This window comes from Rhamphochromis sp. 'chilingali', assembly GCF_963969265.1.
Source record: "Rhamphochromis sp. 'chilingali' genome assembly, chromosome: 4".
Lineage (NCBI taxonomy): Eukaryota > Metazoa > Chordata > Actinopteri > Cichliformes > Cichlidae > Rhamphochromis > Rhamphochromis sp. 'chilingali'.
Window position 1 is genome coordinate 39,536,876 of NC_137948.1, and position 19,350 is coordinate 39,556,225.

Sequence of the window (19,350 nt, forward strand, 5' to 3'; positions counted from 1 at the left end):
TATTAAGCTTATTTCATACCATAAAGAGGAAGGAAACCAGCACAGACAACTGATTTGTGGTTTCCATACTTTCAAAAAAGTCACAAGTTTTGTTTAAGATTGCGTGAGCTGTGCTATTTATTACTTTAGATAAGTGATTGTTGATGCACAGATCTGATGAACCCTTTAATCCAACAGTGGCTAACAGTACCTGTCTGTGTCTGGTACTGTACATTTATGTCAGGTAACGACCCTCATTTACTGGATCACCACTATCGATACCCTCTGCAAGTCGTTCCCTTTGAAACGTAATTCTTTGTGGCACACATTCAACAACATGTGGAAACATTCCTCAGAGATTTTGCTCCATATCAACATGACGGCATCACACAGTTAGTGAAGATTTGTTGGCTGCACAGCCCTCGCGTAAATCTCCCGTTCTACCACATCCCAAAGGTGCTGTGTGTAGAGGCCATATGAATACAGTGCACACTGTCATGTTCAAGAAACCCGTTCAAGATGATTTGAGCTTTCTGACATGGTGTGTTATTCTGCTGGTGTCATGGTCTGGGTGAGTGCTGGCGTAATTATCTGTTTTGCTGCCTCCACCTCTGGGTGGAGTCGCCGTGCTCTGGCACGCCTCCTCACCTGTGAGCAATTTTGCTGCCAGCATTTAAGACCACCGCTCACCCCTACTCGCCGCCAAGTGTTCAGCTAACCATAGTTACTGATGGTCACCACAGTCTTAGTCTAAAGAGGTTTTTTTCACAGAAAGCCACTGATGCTATGTTTATCTCTGTAGACTTCCAGCCGACTGCTGCGCTCAATCCCGAACAATACTCACCCTCATCCTGTTGCTGGTTTAATCGTGGCTGTTCAGTTTCTCGCATCTGCAGTTTATTCTACTCACCTGGCTGCTCTCCAGTCGTCGTCACAGCGCCCTACGGATTACCCGCTCTGGAATCTGGCTGCTCATTCGGACCTTTTGACCTCTCCCCTTTCGTCAGCTGTAAGACTGAGATGACTCAACTTTGATTCTCCTCTTCTGGACTTCAGGGCTTTGTCATTAAATCTCCTCTTTTCTTTGCAGTGTTCGGAGACTCCCAGTTGCATTTCCCGATGCCCTTCCCCCTAGCCTTGAACCTAAGTCTACTAAATGAATTAACGTTCCTCATGTTTAACATGTTTGTGCTTAGTTCTAGTCATAGTTTGTCGTTTATGTCATAGATCTAGAACAGCGGTCCCCAACCCCCGGGCCTCGGACCGGTACCGGTCCGTGAGTCGTTTGGTACAGGGCCGCGAGAGTTGAGGCTCAGGTGTGAAATGTATAGTTTTCAGGGTTTTTATTGGTTTTCAGCCTTATTTTGTTATCATTTTTATCATTAACTTGGTTTTCCTGGGTCTTTTCACGTGTGTTATGAATAAATTTTCTTTTTTTCGGTACTGGTACTAGTTCGAAAGGAGCCAGCTGAGGTGGTTCGGGCATCTGACAAGGATGCCCCCTGGGCGCCTCCTGGGTGAGGTGTTCCAGGCATGTCCCACCGGGAGGAGGCCCCGGGGCAGACCCAGGACACGCTGGAGAGATTATATCTCTCGGCTGGCCTGGGAACGCCTTGGTGTTCCCCCGGATAAGCTGGATGAGGTGGCTGGGGAGAGGGAGGTCTGGGCCTCTTTGCTTAGGCTGCTGCCCCCGCGACCCGGCCTCGGATAAAGCGGATGAAGATGGATGGATGGATGGATGGTACTAGTTTTATTTTGTTGTATTTATCCGCGACACCTACCAGTTCTTAGTTTATAGTTCATATTCTTGATCTCTTGGCTATAAAGTCTTAAAAATAAACCATGTTATCTTGTGCTTCCATGTGAGTTTTGCTCTGAGTCAGTCTGTTTGGTGCGGCCTCGGCTGTGACAGCTGGAAGCAGTCATCAGAAAATAGTCATACAGGGATGAACGTGGTCAACAACAATTTTCATGCAACACTGCTCAAATGGCACTAAGTTACCCATAGTGTTATCGGAAAATATCCCCCAAACTACTACACCACCAGCCTGAGCTGCCAATACACATCAGCATGGATCCATGATGCTTTCATGCTGTTTACACCAAATTCTGAACCTTCCACCTGAATGTTACACCAGAATTTGACTCATCAGATCAGACGATGTTTCTCCAATCTTCTGTCCAGTTGTGAGCCATTTAATTTTTAGCCTGTACATGTGTATGAGAACCTTGTTAGTTCAGACTGTAGTTTACTTTGTGTGCATAAAATAAAATGATGGCACATTATCAAGACGCTGAAGAGTTTCACTTCAACATTTCGTCTGTTGTTTCACACTTCAGTGAACACAGTGAGGAAAACAGCCACACCTTTCTAATCATTAATATTCAGGTTTTACCCTTAAAATGCCTGAAAATTTCAGCGAGGTGTCACAAATTTGTTGTCATTTGGTGCCAAGTCTTGGCACTGTTGGCTCCTCAGTCATTATCAGTGTATGACACATTTAGTGTCACGTGTTGTTGGATTTGTGCCTTCATTAGACACATCAAATCTCATTTTAAATGGGGAGAAGTGCTCTTTTTGGTGATCAGTACTTCTGCAGTATATCCGTTCCATGCTGCTCTGATGGTTGACTTCTGAACATTACACAATGAAAAAACATGCAAGGTTAATGGTGCCTGTGTCAGCCCAGGACACTCTTGCAAAAGAATGTTTTAATCTCAGCAGTTTCACTTCCTGTTTATTAAAAAAACATTTAAAAAAAGTTCAGAAATCCTTTGTTTGCCCTGCTCCACTGTGACTTCCCAGACCGTTATTGACATCAAGCGGGGAGGCATTAGAGTTGGGTACTGTGATATTATTCTGTTACTATATGTTACCTTATATATGTAATCAAAGTAGTTGAATTAGAATACTGCTGTAGATCATATTATACCCTTTAAAATAGAGTGTGTGATCTGTATGTAGTTTAGTTCTCATTATACTTTTGAGTTAACAGAACATATTCACATATTAGTTCATTAGATAAATGTGCATCACTCTGTATCCTTGATCTGCTGGGAATGTGTTACACTGTTTTCTTGACATGCTTAATTGTTGAATCATGAAGAGAAGGTTGTAAGCAGGAGACTCTGTGTCTAAGACAGGGGAGATAGACAGACCACATTCCACACCCCCACCTTACAGAAAGCAGAGAAACAACTGCCGAGGTCATAACTTAGGCGCTGTAACAGAGAAAAAATGTGATGTTTTGGCTTTTACGACTAGCTGGGGGCCACTAGAGACTATAAAAAGCTGAACAACCCGTCACCATTTTGAGACATGTGCCTGACCCTCTGGTAGCATCTCTCCCGTCCGGACGTTGTAATGCTCTGACTGTTGAATTGTATGGAAATAAATGATTGTTGATTGAGCATTTATACACCGAGTATTGTCCCTCCTTCAGCCCAAAGATTCAAAGAACTGCGTGTTTTCAACAACTTGGTGCCGTATGACCCGGATCTTTGGTGTGCTGAGGAGGTGTAGATTTGACCTTTGGTGAGATCGTGAGGCGAGGTGAACAGAGGACCGGTCCAAAAATAAAAAGGTAAGCACAGCCTGTTGTATTATAAATACCAAATGTGCATATTGGGCTTTCCAAATTAATCTGTTCGCTGAGTCACATGTATTTTCACAGTAAATTTGTCGGTGTCTGGTTTTTGGCGCAAGATACTAACAACATAAGTTGAGGCTGAATTCCAGGGTGTTAAATAAACTGCTTCTACCGAGATACTAATAACATACTACGTTGGTCTAGATTGCAGTAATCTGCTTCTACCGAGATACTAATAACATACTACGTTGGTCTAGATTGCAGTAATCTGCCTCTACCGAGATACTAATAACATACTACGTTGGACTAGAGTGCAGCCACTTTACCTTCCACATTTAATTTTGTCTAATACTGGCTTCTGTAGCAATAATACATTAGAATTTATTCTGAAGACGCGGCCATTAGTTCAGTACATTGAAGTCGAGGTTTGAAGTTTGTTTATGATGTCGGTTACGTCCTGGCTCTTGCCGGCTGTGAAATAGAAGTTGATTTAAGGAAAAGCAGATGCTGGCTTCACGGTGCGGTTAAACACTGGCAACGCGAGAGCGAAACACGTCCGTAGGTTTGGTTTATGATACGGCCGTGTTCCGGTGATATGCGGCCGTGAAGTGCAGTAGTGGTTGGTGCTAATTTTAGTACATTGAACAGAGGTTTGACGGTGGTTTGTGGCGTCAGTCGAGTTTTTTTTTAAGGGCTGCGGTCATAAAACAAAGTAAAATTTTACTTGCCAAGAAGTACATAGAGCAAAACCTGGTTTATGATGTCTGGTATAACTTCGGGGATGCAAGCATCACTTTTATGATGCGACTTTGCTCCGTTGTGGCGGTCATAAGCGCAGAGAAAAGGGTATTTTGGTCTATGGTGCAGTGTGCTTTAAGAAGATCTAATAGTTGAGCTCAGAGGTTTCTGTGTAAAATTCCCGCTGAGGAAAAGTGTTGTGTGTGAGTGTCAAAGCGCGCTCTGGGTGAGAGAGTGTGTGTGAAGCTGCGAGGCGCGCTCTGGGTGCTGTCTTGTGGGTAAAGCGCGCACTGAGTGAGAGTGTGAGTGAGGCGCGCTCTGAGTGTTTTTTTATGTGGAGTGTGAAGCGTGAACACAGTGACAGTGACGGTTAATGTGTTTGATTAGGAGGACATTAGAGCAAATACACATTTTAGGATCAAAGGTTGATGCCTAGTGTACCTGTGGAACTTTGCCCTAGGAGTGGCGACCCTCCTGTCCGTGGACGCGTGGCCAGGACTGGCGTTGTCCGGGTGCCGAGGTGGTGACTTGGGGAGGTGAGGGCCCCCGCATAGCTACGGAAATAACACTGGAACGGCCGTGTAATCACGGGTTCACATTTATTTCCGGACTAGAACAAGACACATTTTGCGAACAAACGTTGAGTCTAGATTAGTAAAGAAATATAAAAAGGTTGAATTCCTCGTTTCAGTGGTTGAAATTGTTGTGTGCCTGTCCCCTGACGAGTGTGAAATTAAAATAAAGAGGGAATTTGGAGCCACATAGAGATAGACGGGCATAATTGGGTGTATTACTCTGTGGTGTAATAAAAATAAAAAAGGAGAGATAGTAAGAGGTGTGCAGTGGAGAATTATGGAGGAGTAGAGAGAGGAATGTGTTGGGAGACTGGCGTACAGTTTACACTGTCAAGGTAGGCGGGTTGCCTGCTTATCGGTTTAAAAGTGATGAAAATGAAATTAAAATAAATCTCTTAGTGTGTTAATACAGGAAGCTGCGGACCTGGACCAACTGCCCCCACAAGCACAGCGGCCGAAGCAAAATTATAGGTAATGGGAACCACACCCAGCACGAATCAGCAGCTGTGAAAAAGACAGCAGCGAGGAGAGAATTAGAGGAGAAATTAAGAGAAGTTTTAACACATAAAATTGGGGCCAACGGACTTGTGGAGGTTGGGAAGGCGTCCGGAGCATCACAACAAAAGGTGAAACAAAAACACACACAAGCAGAGAAATCTGAGAGAAAGGCTCCTTTTAAGGTAACGCCTAGTTTGAGAAAAGATAAAATTAACCTGCTTTTATACAAATGCACATACACGCAATGAAGAAACAGCTTACACTCATGAACACGTGAAGATTTTCCAGCAAGGTTAAAGAAAAATTAACATACTTAAATGATGAAGTCTATACATTACTGACAAAGAAACCCTCTGGGTTGCAGGACAACAATTTAACTAAAAAAAAAAAAAGGAACACTGGTCTAACCAACCAGGCAAGACACAACAAATTTAGTGGTTAAAAGATTCAAATTGTGACATGTTTTCTGTTGATTGATTAATAAAAGTGATTACTGAATGAAAGAAAGTTCCTTTTTTGGGCTTTTAAACATGATCTTAAGAATTTTAACATATACCGGTGTTGTCCTGTCAACTTGGGGGGTTAGGAGTTGATTATATCGGGAGACAAAAAACAAAAAAAAAGGGGGAGAGAAGGCTGACACAGGGCCTGACCCCATTGCCTCCCCTCTGAATAACACAGCCAACACAACAACATTTTCCTGTTCGTTTGTTTTTGTTTTTTGTTTGTTTTTGTTTTGTTTTGTTTTTGTTTTTTCTATACATATTTAATTACAGGCTGCTTTGCCGGCCCTGAAAGCCGAGGCTGACTGGACTCCTGCTCTCCCCCATACGTGACACTGACCAAATGCTGCAACAGCTGGACCCACAACAACGACCTGAGAATGTCAACAGACCTGCAGGAATGTGATCTCAGGCAGCCGAGACGGAGAGCACTAAACCTAAGGCCCGTTTCACTACACGGGGGAAAATTCCCAGACTGCGTCAGCTGACAGAGCTGTGACGAGACGCCCGCCAAGCCCGAATGAAAAGTAAGGCCGAGCGAAAGAATGCTGACCTTGATAACTTTGCATTCACACTGTGCAGGACAGTGATGGACCAACACGGATGATCGGGTGGCGAAAAAGGGCGTGACCGAGACAAGAGGAGTAACTGAGGACAGAAGGCACCTCAGAATGGACAAAAACACAGAAGAAGATGCAGGTTTCACCTGCGGTGAACATCGACACTGGAGAAAGGACTGCCCCAATTGGGGTCAGAACCAGGATGGACTGAATTTTGAGCAGCAGCAGCAGCAATGGTCGCAAACAAACTGAAAAAGGAGGGGGGCAGGACCCCAGGGCACGCTTCAGGCCGTGGTTTACCCAGAACACCAGAACAGGAAAGTGATGAACACAAACACCCACACAAACACACACATCTACATGCACTGACTCAGAATGAAGAGAAACACACACACACACACACACACACACACACACACACACACACACACGGGAATGTTGATTCACTGAGAAGTGATGCACACACATACACATGCACACGCTTGTGCAATAAAGAGTGATCCACACGCACACACACATACACGCTGATGCAATGAAGAATGCTTTGCTTATGCTGATATGCAAAATGCTGCACACAAACATCCCAATGCATAATTATTATGAGGAGCCATTGATTACCATTAAATACTTAGAATGTGTTATATGTCACCTAGAAGGCATTTATGTAGATTTTAGGAATAAGGTCTAAAACGGTTTGGTTATGAAAACAATGTCTGTGCGTGATGTCTGTTTATGGCTCAAGGCCTTGACTGAATTCTTTGCTGTGCTTCACACAGCCCTGATGAGGAACAGTGCCACAGAGTGAAAATGATGAATTAATAGTGTAAGTTTAGGTCGGAGTACGGCATTTTCTGTGATTGAGTTTTAATTCAAGGAGGAACAAAAGGTGTTACGGCACCTGAGGTTCTCATTCCCACACAATATTGTCCCGGCAGGAAGCAAAATGTTCCTGTGAATTTCTGGTTGATTGTTTGGTTTTGTTTAGCGCTAGCTTGATTTTATCAGTGAGCTTTGGCTTGTGTTCTTTCTCGTAAGCGAGAGAGGGATAGTTTTATGCTTGGACATGTCTGCAACGGGCCCTAGTTTGTGTTATTTTAGTAGTATTTTGTTGGTTATGTCTGTTTTCGTTTTTGTTACAGTGCACTGGAGAAAAAACATCTGAGAGGTGTGATCCACCGGTGGTGATATGTTGATATTTTGTGAGTTCATGATTTAACAATCAGCTTTTTAAACAAGGCCTGAAAGATTGAAATTTAAAGCGCTATAAAATATTATTACTGTAAACAGTTGCAAAGTGTGCTTCTCCATGATTGTAATTGGCTTGGGAGAAATTCACTTATAGGGAACACTGATCTAAAAGGATTGCACCGAGTCAATCCGGCCCAAAAAACAACAAGGAATTGTTTTCCTTTAAAATGATGACGTCAACTTGCTGGTGATGGATGCTCGAATAGGTTGCGCGTGAGACTCCATAATCAGCAACATCTGGTATGAATGTGTATGGAGGTATGCATGCGAATGGACTGTGATGGACTGACGACTAAAAGTTTTGACTGACTTGATACTGAGACAATGACTGCACCCACTTTAGGATTAGTAAATGCCAATAAACAATTCACCCAGCCGACAAGAGAAGGGTGGATGCTTCGCTTTGTTTTGTTTTGTTTTTTCAGGAGCAGGAGGATAAGAGAGACTGGAGGAGGAGACTCTAGCTTCACATAAGTATGAACTGCAGACTTAACACTGTGGTTGCTGATTTTGAGTTACTGATGTTTGCATTAAGAAAACTGTGCTATAGTAGCTGTGTTTTGATCTGAACAATACCCTCCTTATATTATTGGGAATGCCAAATGCTACAGTGGAGAAGACTTTTGATACCACTCATGACTGGAATATGTTATTATTAACCATAGCAGGCCACTGTAAAAAAGTCAATTAAATTTTATAGAGGAAAATCGCCAAAATTAAACAATACCTATGAATGACTGGCCACATTCAGAATAGAGATATGCAATAATAAACATTGGTCCACATGATTTAGGTTCTCACTTGAAATAGTAAGTTATTAAATGTAGAATATAATCGACAGGGACATCTGATAGGATGTGGTACTGCAAAAGAACAAGAGCGAAGTAAATAAAGAAAATATTGTGTTTAGTTTGGATAAATTCAAATTAAAATGTACCATTACACTCAGAGGATCAATATGGAATAAAACATATGCAAAATTTGTAGGAAGTACATGACTGGTAACTGTTCTGTCCTGAGCGTTTGTTTCCAGAGCACCCACTTGACCACACCAACAGTTTCTCGCCACCGAGGAGGGGTACTTGCAAAAAGAATAGAATAAAAATCTGAGTTTAACAAAACATTTTAAATGTAAATATCAAGCTTACCTTTCTTTTTCCATGAAATATGCTTGTGGGCACGCCAGCCATTTTGAAAAGGTGGGCAAAACAATTGGCAAGGCCACACCCCCACACATGTGATATAATTTTAAAGGTACTGTTGCCCTCTCTAAGAAACATCAGGACTTAGAGGAGTGGCAAGTAGAGTATGCGAGCTACAAGCAAAAACTAAAATGTGTACTACAATGTGCAAAAATGAAATACTGGGTCATCAGGGGGAGCACACTCCCCCTCCTTGAAGAGCTCACCCACTCAACCCGCATCCCCAGAAAACAGCTAACCCCAGATAAGGCAGCGTGATGTATCCCGAGACAACAGGACTGGGACATCTAAATAAAGGTGTGAAACAATCGCCTTCAAAAGGTTATCAATTCACTTGAACCAAAATTAGGACCACACGGTGCGGCAAGAGTTAATAGTTATTAGTCTCAACACCCAAGGATAACCAGAAGAGCATGACTGATATGATGGAACTGGGATTTTGTTACACTTAATTTTTGCAAAACACAAATAAAACTAAATTGAAACTAAGGATTTTCAGAAAATAAAAACTACACTAAACTAGCAAAGAATTGGTAAAAACTAATTAAAACTGATATAAAATTGAAAATCTGAAGTCGAAGCTAAATAAAAATAAAAACTGATGAAAATTGCAAAACTATTACAACCCTGGTGCAGAGATTGGCAAATCTGACCAGGAAACGTTATAAAATGGATTGTCAGGATAGTCAGCGTTAAAGCCACTTTTGACAGTCCATACTAGGATGGCATTGGACATCTTCGGGGCAGAAAAGGGTTGGTGTGACCAAGGTGTGGTTTGGCTTGTTGTATGTACATTTCAAAATGTTACAGCTCTGGATGGACCAGTTACCAGGGCATGGAAGGATGACAGACTTTATTACATGAGGAGAAGGGACATTTTCGGGATCGAAGATCCTCAGGGATGACAAGGCTGGAGCAACGGTACTCGAGAGAAGAATTTCTGATACTTTCTGAGATAGGATGTCACTAACCTTCTCTTTTAATTGTCTAGCTCCAATGAATTGACACATGGGAGTGTGTCAAAAAGGGGGAGTTGAGTCCGAACATCAAACAATGGTTTTATGAACATCTTATGACGTTATTTCTGTGTTTAATAATTTAGCTATGGTAAAACTTAAGCTTATAATGTGTTAGACTTAGAAAGGGTTCACTAATTTTTGATTTCTTTTACACACACATAGATTATGATTAGAATAGGTCCTGAACATAATATTTTAAACCAAATTTGAATCATTAGAACAACAATGGATAACAATATTAGATTATCAAGGCTAGGGAGAGAGGTGTTTTGGTTTTCTGTCTCTTGCAGAGAAAGGAACAGACACCAGACGGGGACCCGGAGATGTGAGGACCCTTCACAGCAGGGACAGATGTAGGGACAGCCGAGACAGCAACTGGGGTCAAGTGTCATGACGTTTGGGCTCCTGGAGAAGATGGATCCCACAGACACAGCAATAACCATGAAGGGGTTGGCGAAAACCAGGAACACCAGACCAACGAGGTTCGAGAGGCTCTTGGCAAAAAGGGGGACACGCCGGTGAACCCAAAACACACAGATCCTTGGTTGAAATCGGGGCGGAATAATCCCCAGAACTGTGCAATGACTAAAGGGTGGTCTAACCCCGGAGGTCGAAGAAAGAAGCTGAGAATCACCCAACTGGAAGACACTGGTAGCTGCAGCAATAAAAATAAAGGTTAAAAGCTCCTTAGACAGAGGTTCTAGTCTAAGTACATTTGAAAGGTATAAGGGGGCATTAAAATGGGAGTGGAAAACTGGAGCACCAAAATAAAGCTGTGGGAAAATGGGGAGTGATGGGAGTGTCATCTGTAACTGCTGTTATGGTTGTAAATCTAACTTTGCTTGCATCTGAACTGCGTGAACACAGAGGTCATCCCCCATATGGTCCACCCGTTAAAAGGGGACAGAGGGCCTCAGGATCAAGAAAACCTGGACCTTGCAACGCTGAAGTGCTTGTTATTAGTGATCTCTTTAATGAGAGATCAAAAGACGGTATTGTGATATTATTCTGTTATTATATGTTACCTTATATATGTAATCAAAGTAGTTGAATTAGAATACTGCTGTAGATCATATTATACCCTTTAAAATAGAGTGTGTGATCTGTATGTAGTTTAGTTCTCATTATACTTTTGAGTTAACAGAACATATTCACATATTAGTTCATTAGATAAATGTGCATCACTCTGTATCCTTGATCTGCTGGGAATGTGTTACACTGTTTTCTTGACATGCTTAATTGTTGAATCATGAAGAGAAGGTTGTAAGCAGGAGACTCTGTGTCTAAGACAGGGGAGATAGACAGACCACATTCCACACCCCCACCTTACAGAAAGCAGAGAAACAACTGCCGAGGTCATAACTTAGGCGCTGTAACAGAGAAAAAATGTGATGTTTTGGCTTTTACGACTAGCTGGGGGCCACTAGAGACTATAAAAAGCTGAACAACCCGTCACCATTTTGAGACATGTGCCTGACCCTCTGGTAGCATCTCTCCCGTCCGGACGTTGTAATGCTCTGACTGTTGAATTGTATGGAAATAAATGATTGTTGATTGAGCATTGATACACCGAGTATTGTCCTTCCTTCAGCCCAAAGATTCAAAGAACTGCGTGTTTTCAACAGTACTTAAAATATTCAAGAACTTTCCACTTTCCAGAATTTAACAGTGTGTCCATTCTGTTTGAATCTGATTTCAGTTTGTGATGTGCTTTTTGTTGCAGTTGTAAAGGTCTAAATGACTAATCAGACACTTACTCTTCAGCATGATGTGGAGATGGGGAGGAGACAGGAAGTGACATGAAAGGCAAAAAGATAGAAGAGCACTAAGAATTAAAGCAACGCTCCCCAACCTTTTTTTGCACCACGGACCGGTTTATGTCCGACAATATTTTCACGGACCAGCCTTTAAGGTGTCGCGGATAAATACAACAAAATAAAACCGGTACCAGTACCAAAAAAAGAAGATTTATTCATAACACACGGGAAAAGACCCAGGGAAACCGAGGTAATGGTAAAAACAATAAAAAAAAATGATAAAAAACAAAAATAACCCTGAAAACCATAAATTTCACACCCAAGCCTCAACTCTCGCGGCCCGGTACTGGTCTGTGGCCCGGGGGTTGGGGACCGCTGATTTAAAGCATATGGAACAAAGGCTGACTGGCTGACAGATGATGGGTAGGAAAAGGTTTAATGACAGAATTCAGTTTGACAGTATGGGAAAATAGGGTTGATGTAAAGTGTTATGTGAAGCGTGTACGGCGAGCAGAGAATGGACTGTGAAAAAATTCCTGGAAGCATGTAATGTTTTTAGTTTCAGTGTAAAATCATCTGGAAACGCAACATTTCCACTTATTTTTTTGTAATTCAACATGTTTTACGTGTGATATAAAATCTCTGTTGGAGGAGTACATTTTATATGGGCAGCTTTTTAAACTAACTACCTTACTAAACACACCGTAAACTGAGAGTCACATCTCTACAAGAATATCCGCATTTTAATTTGGTGATTTAGAAAATGTCTAAATGTTGTCATACTTCACTCTAATCTGTTAATTAATCTGTTTTACACTGCTGGAAACACGAAACACACCAAGGATTCCTGTAAGGAGAGTAAACTTCAATGTTGCAAATAATTAACTGGAATGAAAATGCTTATTGTTTGCACTAAATCACCAGATTTATCTTGTTTTTTTTCACAATAGTGTTGGATTTTACTGATATATTTTGTATGATTTTTAGAGATTTTTATTTGCTAGCATCTCTGGAGTAGGTGGCACTCACAGGGATCATTTTCTGTGGAAGAAGAGTCATATGATCTGTGAAACGCCCCTTTGGCATTGGTCATGTGAACACACAGGGGAAACCCTCATATAACTTAGCCAGTTGAGAACCAGCTTCATGTGACAGTTTATCCCATTCGCCAATGTTAGGGTAAGTGAATCTAGATGACAGAAACATATCCTGGGTACACTGGACCTCCTTTGCAGTATAGAGCTCAGACAGAAACAACTGACTTCCAACAGAGACACTGATCAGAGGACAAGGAGACAGACTGGGGCTGCTTTCCAAAAGTACTTCCCATCTTATCTCCTATTTCTAACTTCTTTGCCTTTAGTTTAAGAAAAAGTGGGCAAAAGTGTTTTTGGACGTTGCTTATTGTTTAGATTTTCATGTGTGTTTCCATTGTATTTGCCTAGTTGTAGGTGCTGATTGTTTTATCATTGTCTTTCTTTGATCTTGTGTGTCTTGAATATTTTGACCCCAGTGTTTCAAGTTTTTCATTATTTTCATGGATTAGTGGTAACTGATGATACTCTCAGTTTTGTCTTTAGGTTTTAAAGTTAAAAGTCCTGTTTTTCGCATGTGTCTTGTGTAGCCTTTGTATCTGTGTTGTGTTCTCATTAAGTGTTTGCATTTGACATTCAGTTTTACTTCCCCTAGCTGTGTTCACTTCCTCTGAGTTGTGTGAATTTATAACTTCAGTTCTATTTATTGCCACATCATATTGTTGCCCACAGATGTTTCCTGTTGTTATCCCTGGGATGTCTTCTGTTGTCTTGGATTTAGTTTTCATCTGCCTTTTGATAAAAGTTTATTCTTATTTGATTCCTAGATGTGCGTGAGTCTGAGTGATTCTGGATTTGGGTCCTTATTCACCATAACCTTGACATCAGCTTTATTAAAGAGGCAAATCAAAAAATGGTGTTGATCTAAAAGTGGCATGATAAAAGACTATTGTATAATCATTCAATAAAATAGTTTAAATCGTTAGGTATAATATGTTATTATACATGAAGCCCAGAAAATAATGTAATGTACATAGTATGGTGACATTTATATGGCTATATGTGCTTAGGCCAGATGTGTGCACTCTGATACTGATACACGTGCTAATATGAAGGTAATTAGGGGTGAATTTGTTCACCTAGTATTCTATTGTCAAATTTCTTTTCAGAGCCAGATATACATTTTCAAAAACATGTCAAAACCACCCTGTGCACATGTCTGGGCACACTGTATCCTCTTTGGGTATATGTAAAATAGTGTACAGATGCTCAGTGACTGATATTTAGGTTCCTCTTATGTGAAAAATACTGACTGTTTGTACAGAAGTTGGCAGTAATGTACAACTGTTTGTGGGACAAGAGGCAGTAGAAGAGTGTTTCTCTCTCTATCTCTCTCACTTTCTACCTCTTGCATTGTTTGTTGATTTAATGGTTAGGAGGAGGCGCTGGTTTCTCGATTAATTTGGCTGAGATGGGCATCTGGCTACCAGCAGTTGTCTCAATGCACTTAATATTATAGGAAAGAACTGAGAGTGAAGTGTTCTAGTGGAGTGATAGTGGTACTATAAAATATATATATTGGAAAGCTGGGTATACAAGTCTGCAGCAGTCCAGGAGTTGGGTTGACTGTCTTTGATTAAGTTCCACAGAATAATTGTTTCCATCAGAGTGCTTGCTAGGCTTAATACAAATTCAGTGCAGCCATACTTGAACTTATTCCTGTTAGTATACAGTGTGTGTGACTATGAGCATGGTTTTCTGGAAAACATTCAATTCTATAGTTAGTAGAGTCATAGATAACTAGGAAAACAATCACAACACATCATCTACTCAACACATGTCCACAAGGGGTCACTGTAGACCACAGATTGGATAAATAGCACATGTCTTACAAGTTGCTAATCAAGCTAGCAACAGTTAAACTAAACTAGACCTTCCCAAAGTGTGGGGCCCGCCCACACTTTAAAACCTGAAGATAGTCAGATTAACAGTAACAGTATTTTGTCTCTATCTGCCATTCTGCAATTCATCTCATGTAAACAATAACGTGGCGCACAGCGTGACGAGAAAAAAGGCACATACACTGTGAAACTCTGTATTCCTCGTCCACATGTAAACGCAAAAAAGGAGTTTTATAAAATCTCCGTTTTCGGTGATTGGCAACGCCGTTTATGGACGAAACAGCTGCGTTTTCAAAAATACCCGTGTAGGTGCGGACGTAGCGTAAAAGAGTTAGTAGTGTATTTCCTTACTACCTGTAATTTATTGCAGTTTACTTGTATTTGCTTAATTGCTTACTAAATGTTTGAGGTGTGAAATAAACCGCAATGGAGCAAAATATGGGTGTGTGTGGTTGGAGGATGCGTTTGTGCGTGTGTGCGTGCACGCGCAAGAAGGGGGGGCGAATATTTTTCTTGTAAAACAAAGGGGGGCTTAGCAAAAAAAGTTTGGGAACCACTAAACTAAACAATAGAAAAGTCCTTTATTCCTAATAACGCTAGATGTAATCATGGCGGGAGATTATGGCCACTGCTATTAACTTGGTGCTAAATGTTTGGCGACTGTGGCTCAGGGGGTTGGGAAGCATATCTGTAACCGGAAGGTCGCAGGTTCGATCCCTGGGCTCTCTGTCCTGGTCGTTGTGTCCTTGGGCAAGACACTTTACCCTACCGCCTACTGGTGTTGGCCAGAGGGGCCGATGGCGTGATATGGCAGCCTCGCCTCTGTCAATCTGCCCCAGTGCAGCTGTGGCTACAACCGTAGCTGCCTCCACCAGTGTGTGAATGCGAGAATGAATGAATAGTGGCATTGTAAAGCGCTTTGGGTGCCTTGAAAAGCGCTATATAAATCCTATCCATTATTATTTCTATCAACATGGTATAAAAGTACTGAGGCATAATTTTAACATGCACAAACAATTAGAAGCAGTATCCTGCCAGTTAACTGCCAAAAGAAATAACGCTTACAGGTTCATTGACGCACAACTGTGGTTCTCTGCAGCAGCTCCTTTAGTGCTGAGCACATGACTGCTGATGCACTTATTTACTTGCTTGATTCTTGACATTTTTGGATGAATTACAGTAGTCCAGCCTAGAAGTAATAAATGCATTTACTAGTTTTTCAGTGTCACTCTGAGACGGGATGTTTCTAATTTTAGAAATATTGGGCAATAGAAGATAGCAGTCATACAATAGGTTTAATACGTGCATTGAAACTTAACCTGGTCAAAAACGGTTTTGTCATCACTACCCGAGTCACCTGTTCTTTTTATCCAGGAGACATTGTGTGTTAAAGATTTGCTCTCAGCCCTCTCAAAAGAGAGCTTCACACTCACTTTGCAAAGAAAACCTACATTAAAACTTAATGTACATGAGAGAAAATCTATTTATGATCCTGGTAATAAACTGGCCCGGAACCGTACGATTTTAAAACTGATTAAAAATATTCCATATTTGTATTTTAAGAAGCTATTCTGCATGTAAACCACTGTATAACAACCACTTCTTCATTTCAGTGTGGGAGTTTAGAGACTCTCATCTGTTTATGCATGTTGACCATGTCCAGTTGAAGGAAGACAGTCTAATATTTCTTTTATATTTTCTAACCACAGAAGACCCTGTTATCAAAGACTACATCCTCAACAACTGATGGAGACTAACTGGAAAACAGTATGTGTCATGTTGATGTGATTTAAGAAGCGAGAGAAGAAGCGATGAGTTTAAGTGCAGCAGCGAGTGGATTGGTCCTCTTCCTTCTCTAACAGGTTTATGTGTACCTGGTTTTCACACATTCAGTATCTGCAGGAGTTACTTTTTAATGTAAAATTACAATACATAAGTGATTTATTTTTGTAGACCCAGTACACTCTTAGAAGGGATGTGTTAAAATTGACACATCATGTGTTAAATTTTAACACATGTGCTGCATCAGATTAGGGACAACACATGATGTGTCAGTTTTAACACAATTAATGTGTCTGCTCCTTTAACACATCTTCTGTGTTAAAAAATGTAAACACAAAGATGTGTTATTTTGACACAAAGATGTGTTAAAATGTGTACATTTCAATTTTTTTTTAAAAAGGAGAAAAAAGATGGGTATATATTATACACTTATTGAATTCCATTTTTTATTTGGCATATTATAAATCATTACAAACTGAATGAACAACAACTGTCAGAATCTTTTCAATTAAAATGTTTTAAATTCAATTTTAGCCAAAGCTATATCACAATTTTTACTTTACAAAATCAAACAAAATTCATATCTGACTAGCTTTCTATCTCTCTAGATCATTAAAATGTCAAAAAAAATTGAAAAAAGGGCAATCATATATATGATTGCCCTTTTTTCAATTTTTCAATTTTTTCAATATATATATATAATGTTCTGATATAATCCAGACAATACATGAATTAAAATTTTTAAAGGTAACAATTGTCATCTTCAACAAATTGTCAACATTTAACAAATGTGCAGTTGCATGCAAACAGAAAAACATACATTTTGGCGAATATAGCATCCAGGTTATACAATTTTGTACCTTGGGTTTAAATACAAAAATCAAAAATTTCAGCCAATCAGTTCATATTGTCTGACCTTTCCACTGCATAGGCATAAAAATGGTCAGTCCTGATAAGCAGTGTATTTGACAAAGATGCCAAATGAGGTTTCTCACCTCTGTGAACAGAGACTCTCTACATTTTGGACAGGTGAACATTTTACTTGCATCCTTTAATCTGTGCAATCAGCTCCAGTACTTTGGTTTTCCTTTGGGTGGACAGCGGCAGGTCATAGACAAACTCAAAGAAGGTGAAGACGGAGCCAAGTGGTGCTGGATAGGACAAGTTACATACCCAGTACAGTTTGAAAAGCTTATCCACAGCACACGTCAGGCCATCATTCAGAGAAATGGTTACTCTGTCATTCTTAGCAACAATGATGTACTGCCTGGTTGCCCTCTTTAGATCACCGATGCATATCAGCTGGGGTTGGTGTGTTGTGGATGATGCTTCAGGATCACTGCAAAGCGATGCAATACTTGTTCCAGGCTTGGAGATGGGGGAAGATAAAGATAGTATTCAGTGAGGTGTAGACAAATGCTTTCCTCAGGTAAATACTAGGGGTGCAACGATATTCGTATCGATATTGAACCGTTCGATACAGTGCTTTCGGTTCGGTACGCATATGTATCGAACAATACAACATTTGTAATTTATTTTATCAATTTTCCTTCTGACGATGCTGTCTGTGTTGAGCGCTCAGTGAATCTGTGTTCGACTACTCCGCCTAGGCTGCACTGTCGAGCGCAGATCCACTGAGCGCTCAACACAGACAGCATAGTCAGAAGGAAGAGCGCAGGGCAAGCTAGTGAGACAGAAGTTAAGCTCCCCTTGCAAGATGGACCTCCCCCACTCTCATTCAGATCTGGCGTTTGGAATTATTTTGGTTTTCATGTGACGTATGACCCTGAAGGTAAGCGAGTCATGGACTAAAGTAAAACAGTATGTTGGATGTGCCATGCAATGCTCAATTACATTGGTGTGAACTAGTGTGTTAGCGCAGTTAGCTCGTTAATGTGTTGGCCGTCTAGCCCCATGCACGGAGCGATAGGCGGTAGCTCGTTAACGGAGATTTGCCGTGTTGTGGCGTTAAGGTCATTTCAACGAGATTAACCTGAAAGCACTAGTGGGAACACAACGAATATGACTGCACATTTACGCCGACATCATCCTAGTGCAAAGACAAGTGGAAGCAGACAAAAAAAAGCAAGCATGCTACTAACTTTAGCCGAGTCATTTAGACAGCTGTTAGCACATGATTCTCCTTATGCTGCTGAGAATATAGCCCAGAAGAAGCAGATAGTATAGCTTTTATTTTGGAAAGAGCCATTTCTCTGTAATAAACTCTCTTTTCCAAAGATGAGTGATTCCTCAATCAGATACAGGGCTTGCAATATCGCTAGCCCGACGTCCCGGAGCTAGCGATTTTTTCAGTTGGGCTACCAAAATCTATCTCTTCCCTGCCCGTCGGGCTATTGTAGGAAAAATATATGTCAATGCTTTTGCATTCTTTCGGAAATGTAGCTGGGTAATTATGTCATTGGCATCGGTGAGCCACTGTCAATATGTGACATATTGAAGTCGCATTTGAATTTGCGCTTGTTTTTTTGCTTTCACTTTGCAATTGTGCGAACTGTGTATAGAGAGCGACAGTACTGATCTGTGAGTGATGATAATTTGTGCACCAATTCCTCTGACATCGTCTTATTAATCGTTAGCTTACTATGCAAACATGACAAGTGAAATCTCCCGCAGCAAGCTTAAACATGTGAGAGGTTGATCGCGCAGAGAATCGCTGAGTTTTTGTGAGTGAGTGTGTAAAAGCATTTCAGTTCTGCTGAGCCAAATAAGACAGGTCAAGGTGAAGAAGTGACAGCCAAAGAAAAGCTTACCACAAAACGGAGAAGTTATGGCTCCTGAGGAAGAAAGGACAGAGGTATATGGGTAACAGCTGAGCAATTTTAACTGAGAAAAAAAGCTCTAATAAATAATTAGATAAAGGTTAAACGATACACAGTAAGTGGGAACAATTGCAATTTACAGTATGTAGTGGAATTTACATTATTAAAATGCTAAATTTACTTA